This window comes from Pteropus medius, unplaced genomic scaffold, assembly GCF_902729225.1.
Source record: "Pteropus medius unplaced genomic scaffold, Ma_sr-lr_union100, whole genome shotgun sequence".
In the NCBI taxonomy this organism is placed as follows: domain Eukaryota; kingdom Metazoa; phylum Chordata; class Mammalia; order Chiroptera; family Pteropodidae; genus Pteropus; species Pteropus medius.
This window is the reverse complement of record NW_024351730.1, coordinates 22178530-22201615: the sequence shown is the minus strand read 5'-3', so window position 1 is coordinate 22201615 and position 23086 is coordinate 22178530. Positions and strand designations below refer to the sequence as shown.

The 23086-nt window shown below is 37.1% G+C and overlaps 1 pseudogene; it reads right to left on the bottom strand.

The window, feature by feature from the left end:
* Positions 1 to 19801: 19801 nt before the first annotated feature.
* On the bottom strand, positions 19802 to 19920 carry LOC120588673 (uncharacterized; annotated as a pseudogene).
* Positions 19921 to 23086: the final 3166 nt, after the last annotated feature.

The following is a 23086-nucleotide window of genomic DNA, read 5'->3' as shown; positions in this document are numbered from 1 at the left end:
TTGTTTACTAGGTGTATTAGTTTTCTGTGGATGCTTAACAGATTTCTTTATGCTGCTTGTGCCACCAAGAAGAAGATATTATTGAATATATTTAGTAGGAATATTATAATATACAGTTGACCTTTGAACAACTCGGGTTTGAACTGCACTAGTCCACTTACAAGTGGATTTTTTTCAATAAATATACAGTCAGCTCTCTGTATCCATGAGTTTCCCATTAACAGATTCAATCAACTGCAATTGAAAACTATTTTTGATCTTTGATTGGTTGGGAATCTGCAGATGTGAATCTGTAGGTGTGAATTTGCATGTGTGAATCTGGATACAAAAGGCCAATTTAAATTATATCCGGATGTTCCAGTACATGGGAGGTCCGAGCTCCAACCCCTGCATTTTTCAAGGGTCAACTGTAGGTCTTTCTCAAATTTTTCTTTTAAGATAGCTTTAGAGATTGCCACTGAGAAAGAAATCAGTCCCACTAAAAAGGTTTGTTCCTTCGCACAGTTCTCCACCCTGACACTCAGAAAGCCTAGCCTTCAAGTCTGTTTCACTTTAGTTAGGCCTTTTGCTATTTCAATTAAGAACTATATAGAAAAGCATTTTGGTCCTGTTCAATTCCCATTCATAGGAACCCTAAGGCCTGGCTGATACCTCAATAAAAAAAATGGCAGCAAAATTCCCAAGAATCAACTAGCTTAACCAAGAAAACACTTTCATACAGAGGCCTTGCCTAGTTCTTAGGACAGTAATTTTGTACTTTGCTATAATTTGAACATGAGGGAGAGATGGACACAATCACCCAAAGTAATAGGTAACAGATAATGTGTTATTTTACTTTAAAACACAGATGATCCTCATTATTCACAGGTTCATATTTTTGTATTCACCTACTCACGAAAATTTATTTGTAAAATGCTCATGTGCTTTCGCTGTTGTTAGTAGACACTGTGCATGCATAGTCTGAGCAGCCAAAAATATATAAATTGCCCAATGCACACATTCCCGAGGTGACACTCTGCATTTTTGTTTCAGTTCTCATACTGTAAACAAATGTTCTGCTTGGGGTCTATTTAGTAGCATATTTTCCTCTTTTTTATACTTTTCGTTGATGACTTCTCTGTTTAAAATGGCCCACGAGCACTAAGTGCAAGAAGGCCGCGATTTCTTACAGAGAAGGTACATATGCTGGATAAGCTAAATTCAAGCATCACTTAGAGCACTATTTGCCATGAGTTTAATGAGAGCAATGGTTCAGCAATCACTAATTCAGTGTTTCCAGTGGCTTTATGGAACAAAACTACCATGAATAAAGAGAATTGATTGTACTTCAACCTATGCCATGTGGTATAATACACATGTAATAGTTTGAATAAGGGGTCCTCAAATTATGATCCGTTGGCCAAATCTGGCTTACCACTTTTTTTGTACAGCCTGAAAGCTAAGAATAGTTTTTACATTTTCAAATAATTGAAAAAAATGAATAATATTTTGTGACACCAACATTATATGGAATTCACATTTTAGTGTTCATAAATAAAGTTTTATTGAACCACAGTCATGTTCATTTGTTTACATATTGTCTATGGCTTTCATTCTTCAACTGCAGAGCTCACTAGTTGTGACAGAGACTGCATGTCATAGTGCTTCACCTGCTCAGCACACAAAAGATTTCAGTGATGCAGTTATAATGTCAGAAAAAAAAATCGAGTCAGTTGCTTCTTTGGAAACTTAGATTGTTTCTAATTTCACAACACTGACATGAATATTCTTATTGATAAACCTCTGTACACGCTTTTGATATCTGAATACACCCGAGGTTTAAAAAACTAGGCCACAATTCCAGCTGTTTCAAAGTTCAGACATCTTTATTTGTCTTAGAATGTTTTAAATAGATTTCTGGGTCTTTGAAGAAGCCTGGTGGTGACAGTTTTCTAATCTTAACTTTCTTTAACTCAGATGCTGTTTTAATCCATTTGGGCTGCACTAACAGAATGCATAGACTGGATGGCTTATAAATAACAGAAATTTGTTTCTCACAGTCCTGGAGGCTGGGAAGCCCAAGATCAGATGGGGTGCCAGAAGGTTTGGTGTCTGGTGAGGGCCTGCTTCCTGATTCATTAACTGCTGTCTTCTCACTGTGTCCTCACATGGCAGAAGCTACTGCGCTCTTTCTTATAAGGGCACTGATCCCATTCACGAGGGCGAGACATTCATGACCTAACTGCTTACCAAGGGCCCCACCTCCAAATAACATCGTATTAGGGATTACGTTTCAACATATGAATTTTGGGGGATACAAACATTCAGCTTACAGCAGATGCTTTTGGTTTAAGTAACTGTAAAAGAATCACATGATAAATGTTTTGGATGCATGTATCTCTACCCACTATTCCCATACAAATTTACTTAATCCTCCTCCCCAGCCACTAGCCTCCTTCACTGCCTTCTTCATTTTAAGGTTCAGCAATATCTAGCTAAAGTTAGAGACTTGGGTTCAAATCCAGATGGAATTGCCTATTACTGCTCTCCTGGGCACAATATTTAACCTCTTCAAGTCTCAGTGTCCTCATTTTTCAATAGGGAATTAAAATATCCCCTACCTCACCAGGTTCTTGCAAGGAGTAAATGAGCTAAAGAATGAAAAATTCTCAGCACAGGGCCTGACACAGTTTTTTCCTATCCCTATAATGTAATGCTGTGCAGACATTAATAAGGGTGATGGAGAAGATAACTAATGGCATGGAAATACTCATGGCATAATTAATGCGGTAAAGCAGATTATAGAACAATATGTGCAAAGATTAAAAGAAAAAGTAAATGCTTATACAAAAGATAAACAACAAATATGAACAATGACATTTTCAAAATGTTAAGATTTCTATAGTCTTTTTTTGTGATTTTTCCAAAGTTAAAAATTTCTTTAGTGAAACATAAGACTTGTTATTATAAAGAGTGTTGTTACACACATATTTTCAGAAACACATCTATTTGGATAAAGCAAGAACTTATATAATTGTTCTGGATCATTAATTCTTGAACAATTGTAATTTTGATGAATTGATATGATAAATGAAGTGATTAATTAATGATTGAACTAAAAATGGTATCACTTAGAATCTAATCATCAATTTATATTGAAAACAAAAGAAATATATTAGCAATATCTAATGTTATGCTTTTTGTTCTTTAAATTTTTATAGATCTACTTAGTGGGTGTATGTTATAGCAAACACAAGATAGTGATTAAGCAATGGGCAGGTGGGCTGCAGACAATTCTGACAAAAATATTGCAGAGGTTATTCTGCAGTGCTAGAGGAATCTCACTGACTGCCCTGCAGGTCGTGTCTTAGGCAAATAGCCCAACACTGCTCACTAGTGATTTGAGAAACCAGGTATCAGTGCTAACACAGGGCAGATGTTTTGTATAGGCTTTATTGCAGCTAGGATTTTCAAATTGTAATAAGAACTTTTTATGCTTATAGGGCTTTATAATTCATAATAAACAGCCTCTTCATTTCATAGATGGGAAAACTGAGATATTAAATGAATAGCTTTATATCCCACAGCTAGATAGTGATAAAGATGAAACTAGAATCTGGGACTCCAATGTTCCTAGCCAACATAATTTCTGCCAAGTTGAGCTGTCTTCTAAATTGGTTTGCTGATATTCTGGAAGTTCAAGGTATTTGTCAAACATAGTCCTGAGTTATGGACTCAGTTATGCACAAGAAGCTCATAGCTCCTCATTATTTTCAGTTATCCCTTAACTGTGCTTGGTAATTTGTGGTAACTTGGGTATAGATAGGCCTTTGAATTTTGGGGACCCTGTTTATCTACCCCAGTTAATGTCACATACATAAGAAGTGCAGATGATTGATTTAAAACAACACCCAAATATTTTGTTATTGCCAATAAGATAAAGCCTGCAGGTGAAGGCTAACTTTCTGGAAATGCTTTCCTTGTCCCTGACTAATAGCAACAGTAACTGGTAGGATCTAATATCATGTGTTGCAGACATATTTTCATTGTTAAAAAAAGCATGTTATTTCTTGAATTAAGGCTTATGTGGAATTATTGTGGTTCCATTTCATGATCTCTTGATACCCCAAAAGGTATAATTGTGGCTTTTATGTTATACATCTTTCTTATGGAATATGCATCAAACGAAACCACAAGGGTGTTAACGAGTGAGATAGTGAGACAGATAAGTTTAACGATCGAACAGGAAGTGTGTATTTGCACATTTCTTCTTCATTTGGCCGTACTCCCTCTCCCTGGCAGTGTTTAGAGATGGGAGCACCTGACTTGGTTAATATTCAAATCTGTGACTATAGGAAGAATTCAACTGGATTTTGAACTGACTCATCACAGTTCACTGAAATGAGAATCAGGCTTACAATTAATGCCTCTAGGTGGTGCCTGTGACCTATATTTGGATTTAGCAGTTTTGTATGCCAGAGCAGAGGAAGAGCACCGTAGAAGAAAATGGACTTTTTTTTCCCTTCGTGTTTTCCTGTGGGGAGTCAGTATTAAAGGCCAAAAAGTGAGCTTTGGGGATTCCATGTGGTTATTCAGTTCTCATTTTTCCAATTTCCGTTGTTTTCTCCCTCCTTGGAAAGAAAATTCACAAAATTCACACAGATAAGAGAGTTAAACCTAAGGAGGAAATTTGGAATTTTTAAAACTCATAACTTAAATTTTTGTTTCTAGGGGTGACAAAATGACTCTTTCATGTGTATATTGTCATATATTTGTGTCATAAGCATATACAGAAGACAATCTGTTAGAATTTTAGTATCTTTCTCTGTGATGCTTACGCATAGCCAGTCTTTTCCTCTCTCTTTGTATTTTAGTCCTGGAGTGTATAGCATCTCTATGGTTTTCAGCTTGTTGTGGTGAATCTGATCACTCAAGTGTTTTTTCCAAGTTGCATCATGTATGATTGGAGGTTTTGTTAGTGTTACGGTGTAACTAAGGCGAATGTCCACACATTAGTCCAGAAAGCAGAGCTGGAAGGATTTTTAGAGATCAGCAAGGAAAGGTGTTTTCAGATCTTTGGTTTTCATGATCAATAAACTTTCAAGCACGGAGTCTAATCACACCTTGGGTTTAAAACAATTAGATAAAGCACACAAGGTCACATAGTTCATATGTAATTAACAAAGCCTGGGTTGAATGATCAGAGCCTGCCTTACTCTCTCCAGGTTTCACTATCATTTTACCACATTCACTCTTTCAATTAATTTCAGTGATTTCATAGACCCAAAACTTGAGGGTCAGTTTAGGATTGGCGATGTTTTGCTTACTAAGACATTAAAACCGCCCCTAAAGTCATGTCGCCACTGCTTCATAAAAGAAGGGGTATTTTAACACTATGGGTAAGAAAGATTTAATCTTATGTGTCTTGACCTCTGATAATCTTTTGATTTAGTAATTTATCTTTATGTTAAACCCTGCATTTTACATTTCCCAAAGACAAATAAACTCCTCTTTGTTTGGTGGTAGTCCATGAGCTGCATTTCAGAAGCACTGATCTAGAATAATCTCTTCAGTTCAGAGGCCCAAATAAATTAAGTGATTTGCTGGAGATCATGTATCTAGCAAGTAGCAGAGAACTGAGTTTACCTTATTAATTTCAATAGGTAGAAACTTGGATGGTTCTCTTGCTATTATTCTCTCTTTTCAGCTGTTGCTGAGTTAAGGACATACCCAAAAGCTAAGAAGAGGCAGTATATAGCAGGTAGAAAATAGATTCTATAAAAAAATTTTAAATTCTATATCATTATGGCATTTTGATTTTCAAAACCATTTTGTCTTTTTTCCTTTGTTCTCTGTTTTGTTTTCATTTTATTTTTTTTTCACCAGCTTTACAAAGGTATAACTGAAGAATAAAATTGCATGTATTTAAAGTGAATAACATGATGATTTAATATATGTATACAATATGAAATTGATTATCACAATCAAGATAATTAATGTATCTATCACTTCACATAGATACCTTTTTTGTGGTTCGTTTTGTTTCTGAACCCTATTTAGAAATTTATCAGTAATTATTTAAGGGAAAGGAAGTTTACTGTTTACTCTATGACAGGCGCTTTGCCAGGTGTTTTGCATAGTTACTTAATCTTTGCCTTTGTGACAGCAATGAATGAGAAGAGTATCTTCTTGCCAACTGAAATTAACCATGTTATTGCCTATATATGTCTACAAATTCTTCTAGTTCTTCATTTTACTAAAGTTGTGGTCAAAGGAAAGGCTTTTTGGAAGCACCAAGCAATAGGGTTGGTGGAGGGAAATAAATCGAGATGAACTGTATTTGCATGTAGGTTAGTGATAGGGGAGGGATAGGAGAATCAACTCAACAAATGCGACTTCATCTTTTGGAATCATTCCCCATAGAAAAATGGGCGATAATCCCCTAATAACCAATCTTCACTAATATGACCACCAGAGGGCGTTCCATACTGTCAGATTGTGGTGGTTTAGTCTCCTGTAACATCATACATACATAGCACCACAGGTTTTCAGTAATTGTCTCTCTCTGTGTCCATCCTTGCTTTATCAGAATGTCCACTAGGTAGATAGTTTGTTCTTTAATGTGTCTTGAGTTCTGGAACTCCAGTAGGATTCCATGGAAAATAAATAGTCCTTTTATAAAATCAGACTATATATTATATATGGAGTATTAAACTTGTTAGTTACCTTGACCATTGAGTCTTAGGATAACCTTTCTAAAGCCTTCCATGAAGATGATGCTGTAAGACAGACATGCCACTGGAAAGCCCTCTGCCTCCTATCTCCAGTTTTCTCATTTTATTCAGTTCCAGCCCATCCTTTAGAGCCAAACTTAAATTCCTTTCTTCTTAATGAAATATTTTCTGGCCCCTTAGTTTTCAGAGAACATTATTCTAAAATCTTACAGCATTTGGGTGTCAGTTCCTAATTCCACACTTAATCCTTATTGTCTAACACCAGTAACTTCTTAAGTGTTGCTTTCTTTCCCTCATAGAGGTTAAGAACTCCTGGAGAAAAAGCAATTGAAAACTTTTCCCCAGGCCACAATAGTATAGGGGTGAAAATATGACTTCAATGACAATGGGCAAACACATTTTTAAGGCTCCATCTTCACCCATTTTATGAGAACTCCAGGTCCCCTAGATTCTTCCAAATAGTTCTGTGAGTCTGCCTGGGTTTTCTTCCATGGGCTGGTCAGTTAGTCGCAGAGGCTATTGGGAGGAGTCGATGCTTGTTCTTCCCTTCTGCAGCGATGCTGTTGCTGCTGCCACCGAAAGCATCTGGTGCCTCTGCTGTACAGGTGGCTCATGCCAGTCTGTGGATGCCACTAGGACTGCTCATCAAAGCTGGTCTCCTCTCCAGCTCTTCTTCAGGATGGCCCCTTTGGCTCTCCACTCAGGCCTCTCTGCTGCAGACATGATGTAAGGGAGAGTGTCATTAGTCCTCACTTGTGCTATGATTTATGCAGTACCACCTCGTGGTTGTAACACCTCAAAGAAACCTTAGAGAAATAGGTATTTTAGTGTTTAGTGCCCTTTATTCACCTCTTTTGAATACAAAGCCATTTTAAACTTTTTTTTTTTCCCAATTTACATCATCAATCCAAGGCCTTAATGAAAAATTTTAAATACAGAAATGTATTTCTCTATGCCAAGGTATGAGTTTATTTGTACATGTGTATATGTGCATGTATTTATGTAAGACTTTTTGTTTTTACTTAAAGGGTATATTACTGTGTAATTTAAATAATTTATTTTGAAAAAGCCTGTGTTCCCAAAATACAACTATCTTTCCATGAAATATCCAAATAACAATGGCTTGGGCGCCAACCTGACAGAGGGCAGGAAGTTCACACTTTTCCCTTGGTGTTTTTTCCCAAGTATCCTGAAACTCTCCACAGCAACTTATACTCCTACCTTCATTCTTTCCCCTAGTTGCCTACCTGCCCCTGCCTTCTGAAACTGAATGCAGTCCTGAGGGCCATAGGCTGTACCCCTAAGCCACAGGAGAATTGTCCCAGGCATGTTCCTCACTGTGGGTCTCCACTGTTAGGGGGTTACTAATGCCCTACTTGCTTTTGTCCTTGCTCCTGGTGAAAATATCCATGGATCTGCACTTCGAGGTTGAAAGAATATAGGTCTCATCATCAAGGTTCAAGGTGCCCATAGCAAAACTGCCTGATCCCATATGGACAATTTTTAGTTCATTTATTAATTCATTGACTCACTCATTTTTTTTTCTTTAATTCAAGAAAAATGTTCATTGAGTATGAACTAATTTCATGTCAGGCACAGTGCTAAGTGCTGGATAGACATTTCCCTCCTTTGGGTCTTCCTAGTGCCTGGGAGGGTGAACGGTCATGTTGGAACAACATTAGGTGTGTGTTGGTCCTGAACCCACATTCCCTTCAGTGGCTTTGGCCCTGGTCTTGTCCTCGTGATCAATGGATTCACCTTTTATATGTGGGTTTCTCTATGGGCAACAGCTTGTCTTGTTGACATCTAGCTTTGATTTGGATATATCCATTCTCTCCCGCCCTAGTTCATCATGCATGTTTTATATCTTTGACTCTCATAGTTAAGTCTTTGGGACTCATTTCACTTTTTACCAGAAGGCACCCTTTACTCCAGACACATTTAAGAAAGCAGATGGTTCTACTCAACTCAACCAAACAGACCTGAGCTCTAAATTCAATTGCTGTGTTGAGACAGGACAGAATTCTTTTACCTACAGAATATGAGCTCTGGTTCAACTGTAATATCTTGTAATGACTGTGTATATAATTTTGAATTCTCTTTTTCTTTTGTTCCTTCTCCTCTTTCTCTCCGTTCTAAATTAACTTTATAATAAATGCTGGCAGATATCATCAAATAGTCCTTGGAAACATGTTCTCTAATGCCTGCATAATCATCTATTGTGCGACTGTACTATAAATGGTTTCAGCATAATATTGGATAGCTTGTGGGATTTTTTAAATACATTTTTGTCGTTACGTAAAATGTTGTGATGAGAAACTTCAGATATAACTCTCAGTCCACACTTATTTCTTTAGGAATGATTTCTAGGAGTAGAATTACTACTTCTTATGAAACGGTAAAATGTTTTAAATAGTTTTTCACCAATTTTTCTTTCTGCCAGCAATGTACCACTGTAGCTTTGTTAACAATGACTTTTAGCATTTATAATTTTGATATTTTTATAGATGCATTGTTTTAATTTATTTTATTTGATTACCACTGCAAACGTATATTTTAATATACTTGTTGGCTTTCCATTTCTATTCGTTTTAATGCTTTCCATACTGATTTATAAACTTCCTTGATGTAGTCAGCATAATGGCCCTTTGTTATAATTGTGAGAGGAGGTTTTCCTCCATTATATTGTCTTTTCATTTTGGCTATAGCATTTTTGATATGTATAAATTTAAAATTTTTATGTGTTTAAATAAATTTTTTTTGCAATTTTCTAGCAAATATCATACCCAAATATCGGCTAGTCACATATATTTTCCTATTTAATTGTTTTACTTTCAAACTATTTTAAAAATATTTTTTATTTTTCAATTGTAGTTGGCATAAAATATTATATTAGTTTCAGGTGTACAACATAGTGATTAGACATTTATATAACTTATGAAATGATCACCCTGATAAATCTAGTACCCATCTGACACTGTACATAGTTATTGCAATATTGACTATATTCTTTACGTTCTACTTTACATCTCCATGATTATTTTGTAACTACCAATTTGTACTTCTTTTTTTCATCCCTTCCCTTTTTTTCATTCCCCCGACTCCCCTCCCTTCTGGTAACTCTCAAAATGTTCTCCATATCTATGAGTTTCTGTTTTGTTTATTTTGTTCTTTAGATTCTATATGTAAGTGAAACCATATGGCATATGTCTTTCTCTGACTTACTCCACTCAGTACAATAACCTTTAGGTCCATCCATGTTATTGCAGATGGCAAGATTTTATTCTTTTATTTATATATTTATTTTTATAGCTGAGTAATATTTCATTGTATATATGTACCACCTCTTCTTTATCCATTCATTCATTGATGGACACCCAGATTTCCTTCATATCTTGGCTATTGTAAAAAATACTGCAATGAACATATGAATGCACATGTCCCTTCAAAGTAATATTTTGGGTTTCTTTGGATAAATACGCAGAAGTGGGGTTACTGGGTCCTTCTTTGTCTCTTTTTAGAGCCTTTGTTTTAGTCTGTTTTATACAAGTATTGCTACCTCAGGGTTTTTTTTTTTTTTTCATTTTCATTATCATGAAATATCTTTTTCCACTCCTTTGCTTTTGATCTATATGTGTCTTTTGATCTGAAGTGAGTCTCTTGTAGGCAGCATATATAAGGGTCTTGTTTTCTTATCCATTCAGCCACCCAATCTTTTGATTAGAGCATTTAATTCTTTTTCATTTGAAGTATTTGTTGATAAATATGTAGTTATTGCCATTGTATTATTTATATCTATGATACATATATTTTTTCTTTTCCTTAAAGAAGTCCCTCCAGCATTTCCCATAAAACTGGCTTGGTGGTGATGAATTCCTTTAGCTTTTTCTGAGAAGCTCTTTATCTATCCTTTGATTCTAAATCATAGCTTTGCTAGGTAAAGTAATCTTGGTTGTAGGTCCTTGCTTTTCATTACTTTGAATATTTTGTGCCAACCACTTCTGGCCTGCAGTTTCTGTGAGAAATCAGCTGACAGTCATGTGAGTGCTCCCTTGTAGGTAACTAACTGCTTTTCTCTTGATTCTTTTAAGATTCTCTCTTTGTATTTAACCTTTGGCATTTTAAATATAATGTGTCTTGGTGTGGGCCTCTTTGGGTTCATCTTGTTTGGGACTCTCTGAGTTTCCTGGTGTTGTATGTCTATTTCCTTCACCAGGTTAGGGAAGTTTTCTGTCATTATGTTTTCAAATAGGATTTTAATTTCTTGCTCTCTCTCTTTTCTTTCTAGTACCCCTATTATGCAAATGTCGTTACACTTGATGTACCAGAGGCCCCTTAAACTATCTTCAGTTTTTTTGGATTTTTTTTTCTTGTTGCTGTTCTGATTGGGTGTCCTCTGCTACCCTACCCTCTAAATTGCTGATTCTATCCTCTACTTTGTCAAATCTGTTGATTCCCTGTAATGTATTCTTCATCTTGGATATTGTATTCTTCATTTCTGACTGTTTCATTTTTATGTTTCCCATCTTATTTTTTTGTTTTCTATTTTTTTATTAGAGTTCTCACTGAGTTCATCCACTCTTCCCCTAAGTTCATTGAGCATCCTTGTAACCAGTGTTTTGAACTCTGCATTTGGTAGATTGCTTTGCTCCATTTTGTTTAGTTTTTTTTTTTCAGAGCTTTGTTTTGCTTTTTCATGTGAGACATGTTTCTTTGTCATCCCATTTTGGCTGCCTCTCTGTGGTTGTTTCTATGTATTAGGTAAGGCTGCTATGTCTCCCAGTCTCAGTAGAGTGGCTTTATGTAGAAGGTGTTTGGTGGGACCCAGTGGCACAATATTCCTTGGTCACCTGAGCCAAATGCTCAAGATGTGTCCCTTGTGTGGGTTGTATGTACTTTCCTGTTGTAGTTGAGCCTTGGTTGCTGTTTGCATGTTGATGGGAGGAATTGACCCTTGGGCTGACTGGTTTTGAGGATTGGCTGGTGAGGGGCTGACCCTGTGGAGTAGGATTCACTTTAGCAGGGCCCTGGTGCCTGCCCAGTCTCCCTTCATTGTATGTTCCTCAGATGCAGCCTAGGTGGTGCTTTTGCTCCAGCTTCAGTCAAAGTAGGCCACTGGGTATGCTAGCCCAAGGGCATCCTGGGAGGGTTCCAGCTGCAGGTCAAGTTCAGCCACAGCCTATGCACTTCCAGGGCCACCTGATAAGAGTCACCAAGGAATCCACAGTTGGCTGCCACCTATGCTGAGCTTATAGGTGTCTCAAGAGGCCAAGTCAGGAACTAGGCCAGCTACTGCTAATGCTGGGCTTGGGGATGCTCAGCAAGAGGTACGGGATATGCTAAGGTCAGATGCTGTTTCTTTGTGTTTTGTGAGCCTTTGAGAGATATTAGGAATGTCCACAGTATGAGCTAAAACAGGACATTTGTATGGAATAGACCACTAGAAAAAGATTGGGTGGGCCCACAAGTTGGGAGAGGCAGAGTCTCAGGGAATCCCCTGGGTGGAGTGACCTGTGTGAACTAGGTTGGTGGAGACTCAGATATGGCAGCTACCTGCATCCTCGCACTAGGAGTGGGGAGGGCTCAACAAAGGAACAATGGATACTGGCAGCACTTCTGTCTTTACCCTGAAGCTAGAAAACTCAGTTCCTCCCTGTATGTCCCTGGCGCTCCTTGAGCAGCTGCCCCAGCGCTGGAGCTCAGAGCAAGTGATTCTGTCAGCAAGTAAGTCTGCACGTGGGCCCTTTAAGAGAAATGTCCGCGACTCCCACAGCCTTCCGTCTCACTCAGCCACAATCTCTGCTGGTTTTCACAGCCAGAGGTTGTGGGACTTCTCTTCCTAGCACTGAAACCCTAGGCTAGGGAGCCCAGTGTGGAGCCGGGACCCCTTGGTCCTCTGGGAAGGTCTCTGCAGCCAGGATAACTCCCTCAATTCTCAATCACCACAGGTGGTTGTGGAACCGGCCCGTTTCACATATCCGCCCCTGCTACCAGACTGGAGGTGACATCTTATGTATGTCCCCAGTTGTAAGATTTCTGTTCAGCCAGATCTCAGGTAACTCCCAGTAGTGCTTGTTCTTTAGTTCCATTGTAATTTTTGTGTGGTCGTGAGAGGAGACGAGCACAGTGTCTACCTTCTACACTACCTTGACCAGAATCCTCAAATTATTTTTAAAACATGAAGTTTATTAGATTTTATAGAGTAGCTTCTTTTTCCCCCTGAAACGTTGATCTGGTGTACCTTACACCCTTTGTTGAGTAATTCCCCCCGCTCCCCCGTTTTATAATGTTGCCTTTATGATATATAGATTCTTTTATGAACTATGATTATTTTGGGTTTGTCATTTTGTTTTACTGATTTTCTTGTTCCCTTCCCAGTACAATGTTGACTTAAATACTATGATTTTAAAATAAATGTTAATATTTGGTAAAGCAAGACTCCTTTATTACTGCATTAAAAAATATTTTTTATTCTATTTATAATTCCAGATTAAACTTAAAATAATTTTATCTAGTTGAAATTTTCTTATTATTCCATTTAACTGATCTTTATGGAGTCCTTCATTGTGCCAGGCATCCATTATTTTAGGTGCTGGGGAATGGGATGCAGTTGTGTATCAAACAGTCACTGCCCTCATGGAGTTCGCATTCTCTTAGAGGAGTCAGGTAATAGACGAAAGTAGACATGGATATACAACTCAATGTAAAGTGGTGATAGGTATGAGAAACAAACAAACAAAAAAAGAAGGATAAAGTCAGAGAATGATGGAGATGGTATTAAATAATGTTGTCCGAGAATGCTTTTATGACAAGGTGGCATTTGAGTAAAGTGAGAGAGCAAGTGGAAAGGATTAGCCATGGACAGAGAGAACACAGGTGCCTGGTCTGGAGGAGAGTAGAAAGGTTTGTGTGGTTGGAAGGAGTGAGGGGGTGGAGGTAATGAAGTTAGAGTTATTGTCGGGGGCCAGATCATATGGGTTGATGGTTCCTCACAGGTGTCTGAGGCTCTGTCATTTTCTTTATTTTTCTTCTGTTTCTTGATCTGAATAATCTCAGTTGATTTATTTTCAAGTTTTATGAGTCATTCTTCTGCTAGTTCTTCTATGAAAACACTTCTATGGAAAACACTTCAGATATTAGCCAGATGTTTTGATTAAGTCGTGAAGAATTTATAAATTTATTTGAGAAAAAATTGATGTATTTTCAGAATTCCATCTGTCCATTGAAGAAAGTATGTGTCTCTCACCATGTTTTATTTTCCTTTACTCCCTTCTCTTTCTTCTTCAAATTTTATAGTAAAAATATGTTATGTTTTTTTACATAGGTTCCTCACATTATACTTTTGGGTTATTTCTAGGTATTTTATATATGTTTAAGATATGTTCTATTTTCTTTATCCATTAGTCCATTGATGGAAACTTAAGTTGCTTCCATGTCTTGGCTATTGTAAATATGCTACAATGAACATGATAGTGCAGATGTATCTTTGAGATTCTGTTTTCATTTCCTCCGGATATATACCCAGAAGTGGGATCGCTGGACCATATGGTAGTTCTATTTTTAATTTTCCAGGAACTTCCATACCATTTCCCATAGTGGCTGTACCAATTTACATTTCCACCAACAATGCACAAGGGTTCCCTTTTTTCCACATCCTTGCCAACACTTGTTCTCTCTTGTCTTTTTGATAATAGTCATTCTAACAGGTGTGAGGTGATATCTCATTGTGGTTTTGATGTGCATTTTCCTGATGATTAGTGATGTTGAGCATCTTTTCATGTACCAGTTGGCCATCTGTGTGTCTTCTTTGGAAAATGTCTATTCAGTTCCTCTGCCCATTTTTAATTAGTTTGTTTGCTGTTGATTTGTATGAGTTCTTTATATATTTTGGATATTAATGTCTTACCTAATATATAGTTTGCAAATATTTTCTCCCATGCCATGGCTTTCCTTTTCATTTGTTATTTATTTATTTATTTTTTTGCTATACAGAATTTTTTTAGTTTGATGTAGTCCCGCTTAATTTTACCTTTGTCGCTTATACTTTTGGTGTTATATCCCTTAAAGTGTTGCCAAGACCTATGTTAAGAAGATTTTCCCTATGTTTTTTTCTAGGAGTTTTACAGTTTTTGGTCTTAAATTTATGTCTTTGATCTATTTCAAGTTAATTTTTGTGAGTGATGTAAGATAGGGGTCCAATTTCATTTTCCTGTATGTGTTTATTCAGTTTTCCCACCATTTATTGAGGAGACTATAATTTCCCCATTGAATATTCTCGGTTTTCTTGTCAAATATTAGTTGGCCATTAGATTAATTTTCAAATCATATTTGAGAAGTTATTTGCTACTATTTCCTCACATTTTTTTCTGCCCCTTTCTATTTTTCTCTCCTTCTGTGACTTCTATTGATTGATTGATGGTTCCTCACAGGTGTCTGAGGCTCTGTCATTTTCTTTATTTTTCTTCTGTTTCTTGATCTGGATAATCTCAGTTGATTTATTTTCAAGTTTTATGCGTCATTCTTCTGCTAGTTCTTCTACGAAGAAGTAGTTGAGAGTAAAGTTGGGGTGGGCACTACTTCATCTACAGTGCATATAGAAGTGAAACTTGAGTTGAGGCTTTTTCATGGTAAAAGTTTGTGGGCTGTTCTCACACTGACTGTAAACTCTGCTTTCATGGATTGGAGAAGAGGGTTGATCCTTTTCTGGGGATATCCATAAACCAGTGTATTTGATGGGGATTTCTGTGTTCCTATTTGAGCTTTCCAGATATGCAATACAGATAAATGTTCTAGTTCTGAGAGCTTCATATTTATTAATAACTCATTGCCAGTTGTTCTAAAACCTCCTGCATTTGCAAAGGAACCCTTATTATTTAGGCAAACTTGAATTTTTTCATGGAGAAGTGGGAGGGCTTAATTATAGTTTTGACACACATTGGCATGCTTGGAGCATTTCAGAAAGAAGTCAAAGAATTTAAATACTGAGAATTTAAGTAAAGATAGTTATTCCGTCTTAATAATGTTTTGACTTCATGTTTATTTACCGGTACATATTCCCATAGGTATCAGGTAATTTATTCTATAGCCCGAAGTCCAATATTCTTGAATTTGGTGAAACCAACTGAAAAGTGAATTCCAAAGATGGAATTTCTCCATGGAAAATGTGGTGCTTCCAGCCCTTGGTATTCACACCTAAGGCTTGTTGGCAGCTGTTCTTTGGCCAGCTGAACCAGGCATGGTGGTGCATAAAGGTAGTTTCTATGGAAACCAGACTCAAATGATGCTGGGGCTTTGAAGATCAAAGGCAACACCCTGAATGGTTTGGAGAGCCCAGAGAAGGCTTCAGAACTTTATTGTTCTCCACAGAAAATACCACAGCCAAGACTTTGGAATGTCTTCTCTTCCAGGTGCATTAGAATTATGAATACAAATTTTTAGTTTGCTTGTGAATTTATCTGTTCTAATTATTTTACCAGCTATTTTACAACATCTATCTCTATAAGGAAAATCGTCACCTTTCATTTTTCCTTTTCTCATCTATATTTTAATAAATAGGTAAAGCAATAAGACATAGAGCGAGTATATGATGATCTTGTCAATTTCATAGCAGATAATGACTTCTTTGTTTCTTAAATCATGGATAATCTATTTGGTGTATCATTTTTTTTTTTTACCCATTTTTTTTTCTTAATATATACAAATGACCATGTTGTCAGATTGGCACACAGCTGAATTGCAGTTCTGCCTGTAAAGATGTTACCTTGACATAGTATAATCTTTAAGCTGATTTCTTGTTTAGTATTTATGACATAAACCTTATCACAAACTTAGAAGTAACGTGGAAGAAAATATTTTCCCATGACTATGTCTTCCCAAGTGTACATTTTGTTTTTATTTTGTGGATCTTGATTTAGACATGTTTTTATCCGACAAAGCTCCCATCTTATAAAAGTTCTAATGAATGACAGTAGGGCATTTTCTTTCTGATTGATAGAGATTGTCAAGTTAAATATCTGAATATACCACATTTGTCTGTGGGATTTGCATCCTTAGTTTCAAGGGTCATTTTAGAGTTGGCTAAATATATTATGGTTAATCACAGTGTTCAAAAGTATCATATTTAGCAGGAAGTAGTGAAATGAAAACTGGGTATCCTATACCACAATTTGCAATTATATTAATCTGTGCACATAAAATAGGGAGAGAAGGAATGGTACAATTTAGAGAAGTTCTCTATAAAGTGTTTAGTTAACTTTTTATAGCCTTTACTTTCTCATAGATCTTCGGAACCAAAGTAATCAAGCTACCTAGACTGTATTTACTGGAGTCTAGTTTTTTGAACATTTATGTAAGAAGTTGCCTTTTTCCACCTCATAAGAGCACATCTTCTCTGCTCTTCTTTGGGACAGATCATTTAGTTCTAGACATATTTCCAGGCTAGTTCTACATACTTTCTTTATTTCCTGTTTCTTTCATCTCTCACTTATGGAGAATCAGGTGCACACTTGCCAGAGTCCTCTCTCGTAGTACTTTTACTTTCTCCTTTCCCTACTGCAAAGGCGGGACATTTGACTCAGGACTGTGACATAACTTAATCTGGAAATTTAACTTCTCTCTATACAAAGCATTATGTTTCAATAACAAGCTATAACTAAGGTTTAAATCAAACTGTTTGCCATTTAATACACAGTCTGTTTGCCATTTAATACACAGAATCATAGGATGAAAAGATGTGGACGAGACTTTGGACAGTGTTTGTCAGTATTTTGCCATCATTTTCACTAAAGGACTAACACAGAGGAAAAAGAGCTTATTCACCAGATGTCCGGGAGCACAGAGAAAGTTCCATCCAGAATGATCTTAATATGTTTTTGAAATCTACAAATTTTTTATCTTTAAAAAATCCTACAATTTTGAAATTGACTCCAAAGTGTCCTTACTTTTTTTTTTCTCACAGAAGAGTACTGTTTTAAAAAACTTATCATTGAGTACAATGATGCCTGTTTGTCTCTCACCTTTACATAGCACATAGCATGTGTCCATGTACCCTGAGAAATTTGTAAACCCTGATGCAAAAAATATAGACTGGACAATTATATGCTATAGTAGATGAGTGAACTGAGATCTAGAAATGTAAAGATATTTGCTTACTGAGATCACCGTGGCAGAACCAGCACAAGAATTTAGGCCAATGACTTTCAGCCCAGTGGGTTTCCCATCAAACTCTGACAATATGTTTCAATCTGATGTCTTTTCCACATGGTTCCTGGAAACTAGGGTTTCCATAACTCGGGAAAATTTTTAGTACTGGTCTGACACCATTTAACCTGGTTTCTGTACTATGTAAGTAAAGATGGAAGACTACTATTAGAGTAATATATATCTATATGTGCCTCTGACAGCAGTCTTGCTCGGTAGGGCAGTTGTGAGGACATTTGTGCATGTGCATGTGTGTGTATGTGTGTGTATGTGTGAGATAGAAGTGGATGAATGGAGGGTGAGCAGTGGTGGTGGCAGCAGTGGTAGGTAACATTCAACAGTAGGTCATCATAGTTTCGCATTCAATGAAACTATTCTTTCCTAAAACCCATTAGTCTGGTTCTGGTTTAGATTGCTAGAGGAAAGAGTTATTTAGTGAGTGCTGCAAGGGATGATTCTTATGGAACTCGTGAGAGATCTGGCTGATGTCAAAATTTTCATAAGATTTTGAATTTTCAGAGACATTTTGTACTCTCCTTGTGAGCTTGATATAAATAGTTTTGTTTTCTATCTCCCAGATAAAACCCATGGGTACAAAGAAGAACTTTAGTTGTTCTACATATGAGTTACAAAATATGTTTGAGTGACTAAATAGATAGATCAATCTTTGTGAATGATTGTTACTCAAATTTACATCACTATTTTCATAAATCAGGAGGGAAATTTGCTATTCTAAACTTAATTGATGAGGAGAGAAAGGTAATACTATATCCATCGAAAGACTATAATACAATGAAATGTATGTAGACTGACCAACCAGACAGAAATAAACCTTTGGATGAGATTAGAGAATTCTGGCTCCTCTCTTTGGTCAGGTGAACTACTCATGGGTATTGATTATATGAATGCATACACCAAACAATCTTGGACCTTGCAGGACACCTACTGAGTGCCAGCCACTCAGGTAGAAGTCGGGTCAGTGAGCCCCAAGTTTCTTACTGTCCAGTGGAAAGACAACTGTATGACTAACTACAGTATATTACAATAAACAAGGTTTATGCTAGTAATATACACTAGAAGAGGGATTGTGTTGATTGATTTATCTTGGGAGGTTAAGGATGATAAGTTGACGTGCAAGGATGTATAAACATTTTTTTTCCAGTTTGAAAAGGAGAAAGTAGAAGGAGGAAAGCAATGGCAGGGTGATAGATGCAAATGAGAAGGTGCCATGATCTCTTGGATAAATAAATGGCAAAGAGAAAAGGTAAGTGCAGGCAGATTGAGAAAGATGTTCGTGGAGTGCCAATGTGAACGTGGGAGCTAGCCAAGATTTTCAACCAGGAAATCAGTGATATGGGCTCTTTAAAATAGTATCTCTGACAGGAACTTGTAGAATTGATCAAGCAGTGATTAGTGTGAGAATATTGGAGAGAAGGGGACCAGTGTTATTTAATTCTATAAGTTCTTTTTTCATACAGACTCAAAATATTGCTAAAAATAAAGGCAGGTTTTAGAAAAGCTGATTTAATCTCTGATTGATAGGCAAAGCAAATATAAATACAGATAAAGTTGCATGCAATGAGAAGGAGAGGTGTAAGTGTAGGAATTGTGTAAGAAAAGGATACAATACTCTTAAAAAAAGACATTCAGAAACTGATTTGGCAAATGTTGTAGAGATGTTGGAAGCAGTCACAGTATGCCACAAAATGATCCGTTAGCCATCTAAAGAATAATGACAGAGCATAGAGAAGGCATACCATATTATTTATTTATTTCACATGATTTAATGTTGTTTTTTTTTTTCCTTTTTTTAGGTGAGGCAACACTTGGTTGATCTCACAGATTGCAAGGACGTTGTCAGCTTACAATCCTTTATTTTTTATTTTTTACACCTACAGCACTTGGTCTTCCTAGGTGGTCTCCCATCCAAGTACTAACCAGGCCCAACCCTGCTTAGCTTCCAAGATCAAATGGGATTGGGCTTGTTCAGGGTAGCATGGCCATAGACTGATTTAATGTTAAATGAAAGAATATTCATATATAAAACTTTTTAAAATTTTAATTAGTTTCAAGTATACAGTACATTGGTTAGACATTTATATAGTTTATAAAATGATCTCCTCAATTGCTCCCTCCTTTCCCTGACCCTCTACCTAGCCAATATATTAATGCTAAATGCATTCCGTATGCCATGCTCGTGACCATCCATCAGCTACTAATTTGTACTTCTTTAACCCTTCACCCTATTCTCCCAGCTCCCCCAAGCCCCCTCCCCTCTGTCCATCACCAAATTGTCCACTATATTTGTGAGTCCGTTTTTGATTAGTTTGTTCTTTTTTATTCCTTAGATTCCGCATATAAGTGAAATCATATAGTGTTTATCTCTCTATCTGACTTAAATATGTTTTAGGTTCATCAGAGCGATATCTTTTTCCATACCCTTCCTTTTAGACCGTGTGTGTCTTTTAATCTGAAGTGAGTCTCTTATAGGCAACATGTAGGGGTCTTGTTTTCCTTTCCATTCATTTACTCATTTAGTTGGAGCACTTAATTCTTTTCCATTTGAGGTACTTATTGATAGGAATGTAGTTGTTATCATTCTTTATTACTGTTTTTGATACATGTTTTTTCTTCTTAAAGAAGTCCCTCCAACATTTCTTGTAATACTGGCTTGGTGGTGATAAATTCCTTTAGCTTATTTTGTCTGGGAAGTTCTTTATCTGTCCTTCAATTCTAAATGATAGCTTTAGTGGATAAAATATTCTTGGTTGTAGATCCTGGATCTTCATCCTGTTGAATATTTTGTGCCAAGCCCTTCTGTCCTGCATAGTTTCTTTCGAGAAATCAGCTGCCAGTCTTATGGGTGTTCCCTTGTAGGTAACTTTTTCTTGCTGCTTTTAAGATTCTTTATTTGTATTTAACCTTTGGCATTTTAATTATAATGTATCTTTGTGTGGGCCTCTTTGGATCCCTGGTTTTTGGAACTCTCTGAGCATCCCGAGGGTTTATGTCTATTTCCTTCACCAGGTTAGGAAAGTTTTCCATCATTATTTCTTCAGATAGCTGTTCAACATCTTGTTTCCTTCAGGTACACCAATGAGATGGATATTTTGACCTTTAATAGTGTCCCATATGCTCCTTAAATTATTTTTATAGTCTTGGCATCTTTTTTTCTTGCCATTCTGATTGAGTGTCTTTGGCTTTCCCATCTTCTATGTAGGTCATTTGATCCTCTTCTTTATTCATTTTGTTTATTCCTTTGTTTATTCCATTTAATATACCTTTCATTTCAGATAATATGTTCTTTATTTCAGACTGGTTCCCTTTTATAATTTCATTTCCATTTTTATGTTTTTTATCTCTTTGTTAACGCTTTCACTGAGTTTATCTACACTTCCCAAAAGTTCATTGAGCATCTTTATAACCAGTGTTTTGAACTCTGCATCTGTTAGACTACTTGACTCTATTATTTCTGGATCTCTGTTCTGTTCTCTCAGATGGTTTCTTTTTCTTTGCCTTCCCATTTTGGCTGCCTTCCATGTCTGTTTCTATGTACTAAGCAAAGCTCCTAAATCTCCCGGTCTTATTAGTGTGGATTTGTGAAGTAGGTGTCCAGTGGCACATCCTGAGAGGGGATCAGCTGCAGGCCAAGTTTAACCCAAGCCTCTGCCTCTCCAGGGCCACTTGTTAAGATTCAGCAAGCAATCCACAGATGCTGTGCTTATAGTTGCCTTGACTGAGGCCAACTGCCTCCAGTGTGAGTCTATGCGCTGCTCATCAAGGAGCACCTGACTCACTGAAGATACACCTGGATGTTGCTTGGGTAGGGCCGCGAGTTGGGAATCCTCTGGGTGAGTGACCTCTGTTATCCAGTTTGATGATGTCTTGGCTATGGCCTTGTGTCCGCACACTGGGAGTGGGGAGGGCTCAACAAGAAACAATGAATACCACCAGCACTTATGTATAGAGCGAGTCTCCTCTTGGCCCTCATTCTGACAATGTCTTCCTATAAGTCCCTGGTGCCCCCTGTGCGCAGCTGAATAGGCACTAGTGCTCAGAATGAGCAGGTCCATCACCACAAAAATCTGCTCACGGACGCAGCCCCTTTAAGAGGCGTCTGCCACTGCCCTCCCACAGGCTCTGTCTCACTCAGCTGCTGGAGACGGGGCAGCCCCGTGTCCTCGCCCCGTCCTACCTTCTGCTGCTGTGGGGTGATTTCTTGGATTTCTCCCTAGTTGTATGTCTTGTTCATCTAGACCCCAGGCAATTTTTCCTTGCTGTTTGCTTCTTGTTTTTGTCACAACTTTGATTTGGTCGCCAGAGGGATGAACGGAGCCTCTGTCATCTAAGCCATTTATTTTCCTCTCCATAAAACATTTTTTTAATAGAAATACCACCTGCCCTTAAAAATTGACAGCCTTTCCTACTGTCAACATTCCGCACCAATATGGCACAATCTGTTACAATCTGTGAACCTACACTGGCACATCATTATCACCCAAAATCGATAGATTGCATTCGGGCTCACTCTTGGTGTTGTACATTCTATGGGTTTGGACAAATGTATAAAGACATGTATCCTTTATTATAATGCCCTACAGAATAGTTCCACTGCCCTAAAACCCTACTATTTTTCATAAAACTTTTAAATAATTATAACAGTTTAAAGAAATATATACTTTAAAATGTTTTAATATATGGAAGATATGTATACAATATCAGAATTAAGTTTAGCAGCATATTTTAAGAGTACTGATTCTGGCTTATAGATTTAGATTTCTTACTTGCTCACAGGGCATACTACTGTCCTTTCCTATAATGTGGCCCTTCACTAGATTGCTCTAGGCCCACTGGGCATGTGTCATTTTTAGATCTAAATAATGGTGAAATAGGATTACTTGTGCTAAGATATAGTTCCTTTTTTTGTGTGTGTGAAAATTTATAGATATAATAAAATATGTGGGGAAAAAGGCACCACTTAACTACATCCAAGCAAAATGAATGTGTTAATGATGCCTAAGTAATTGCAAAATATTTATATTTGTGTTGGGGGAGGTCAGTTATTTAGAGCCCCAGATGTTCATACCACCCATACCTTCAGATCCCACAGTGTTAAGAAATCCCAGCACATCTGTTCTCTGCAAAGAACCATGGTGGTCATGGTGTGGTGGTAC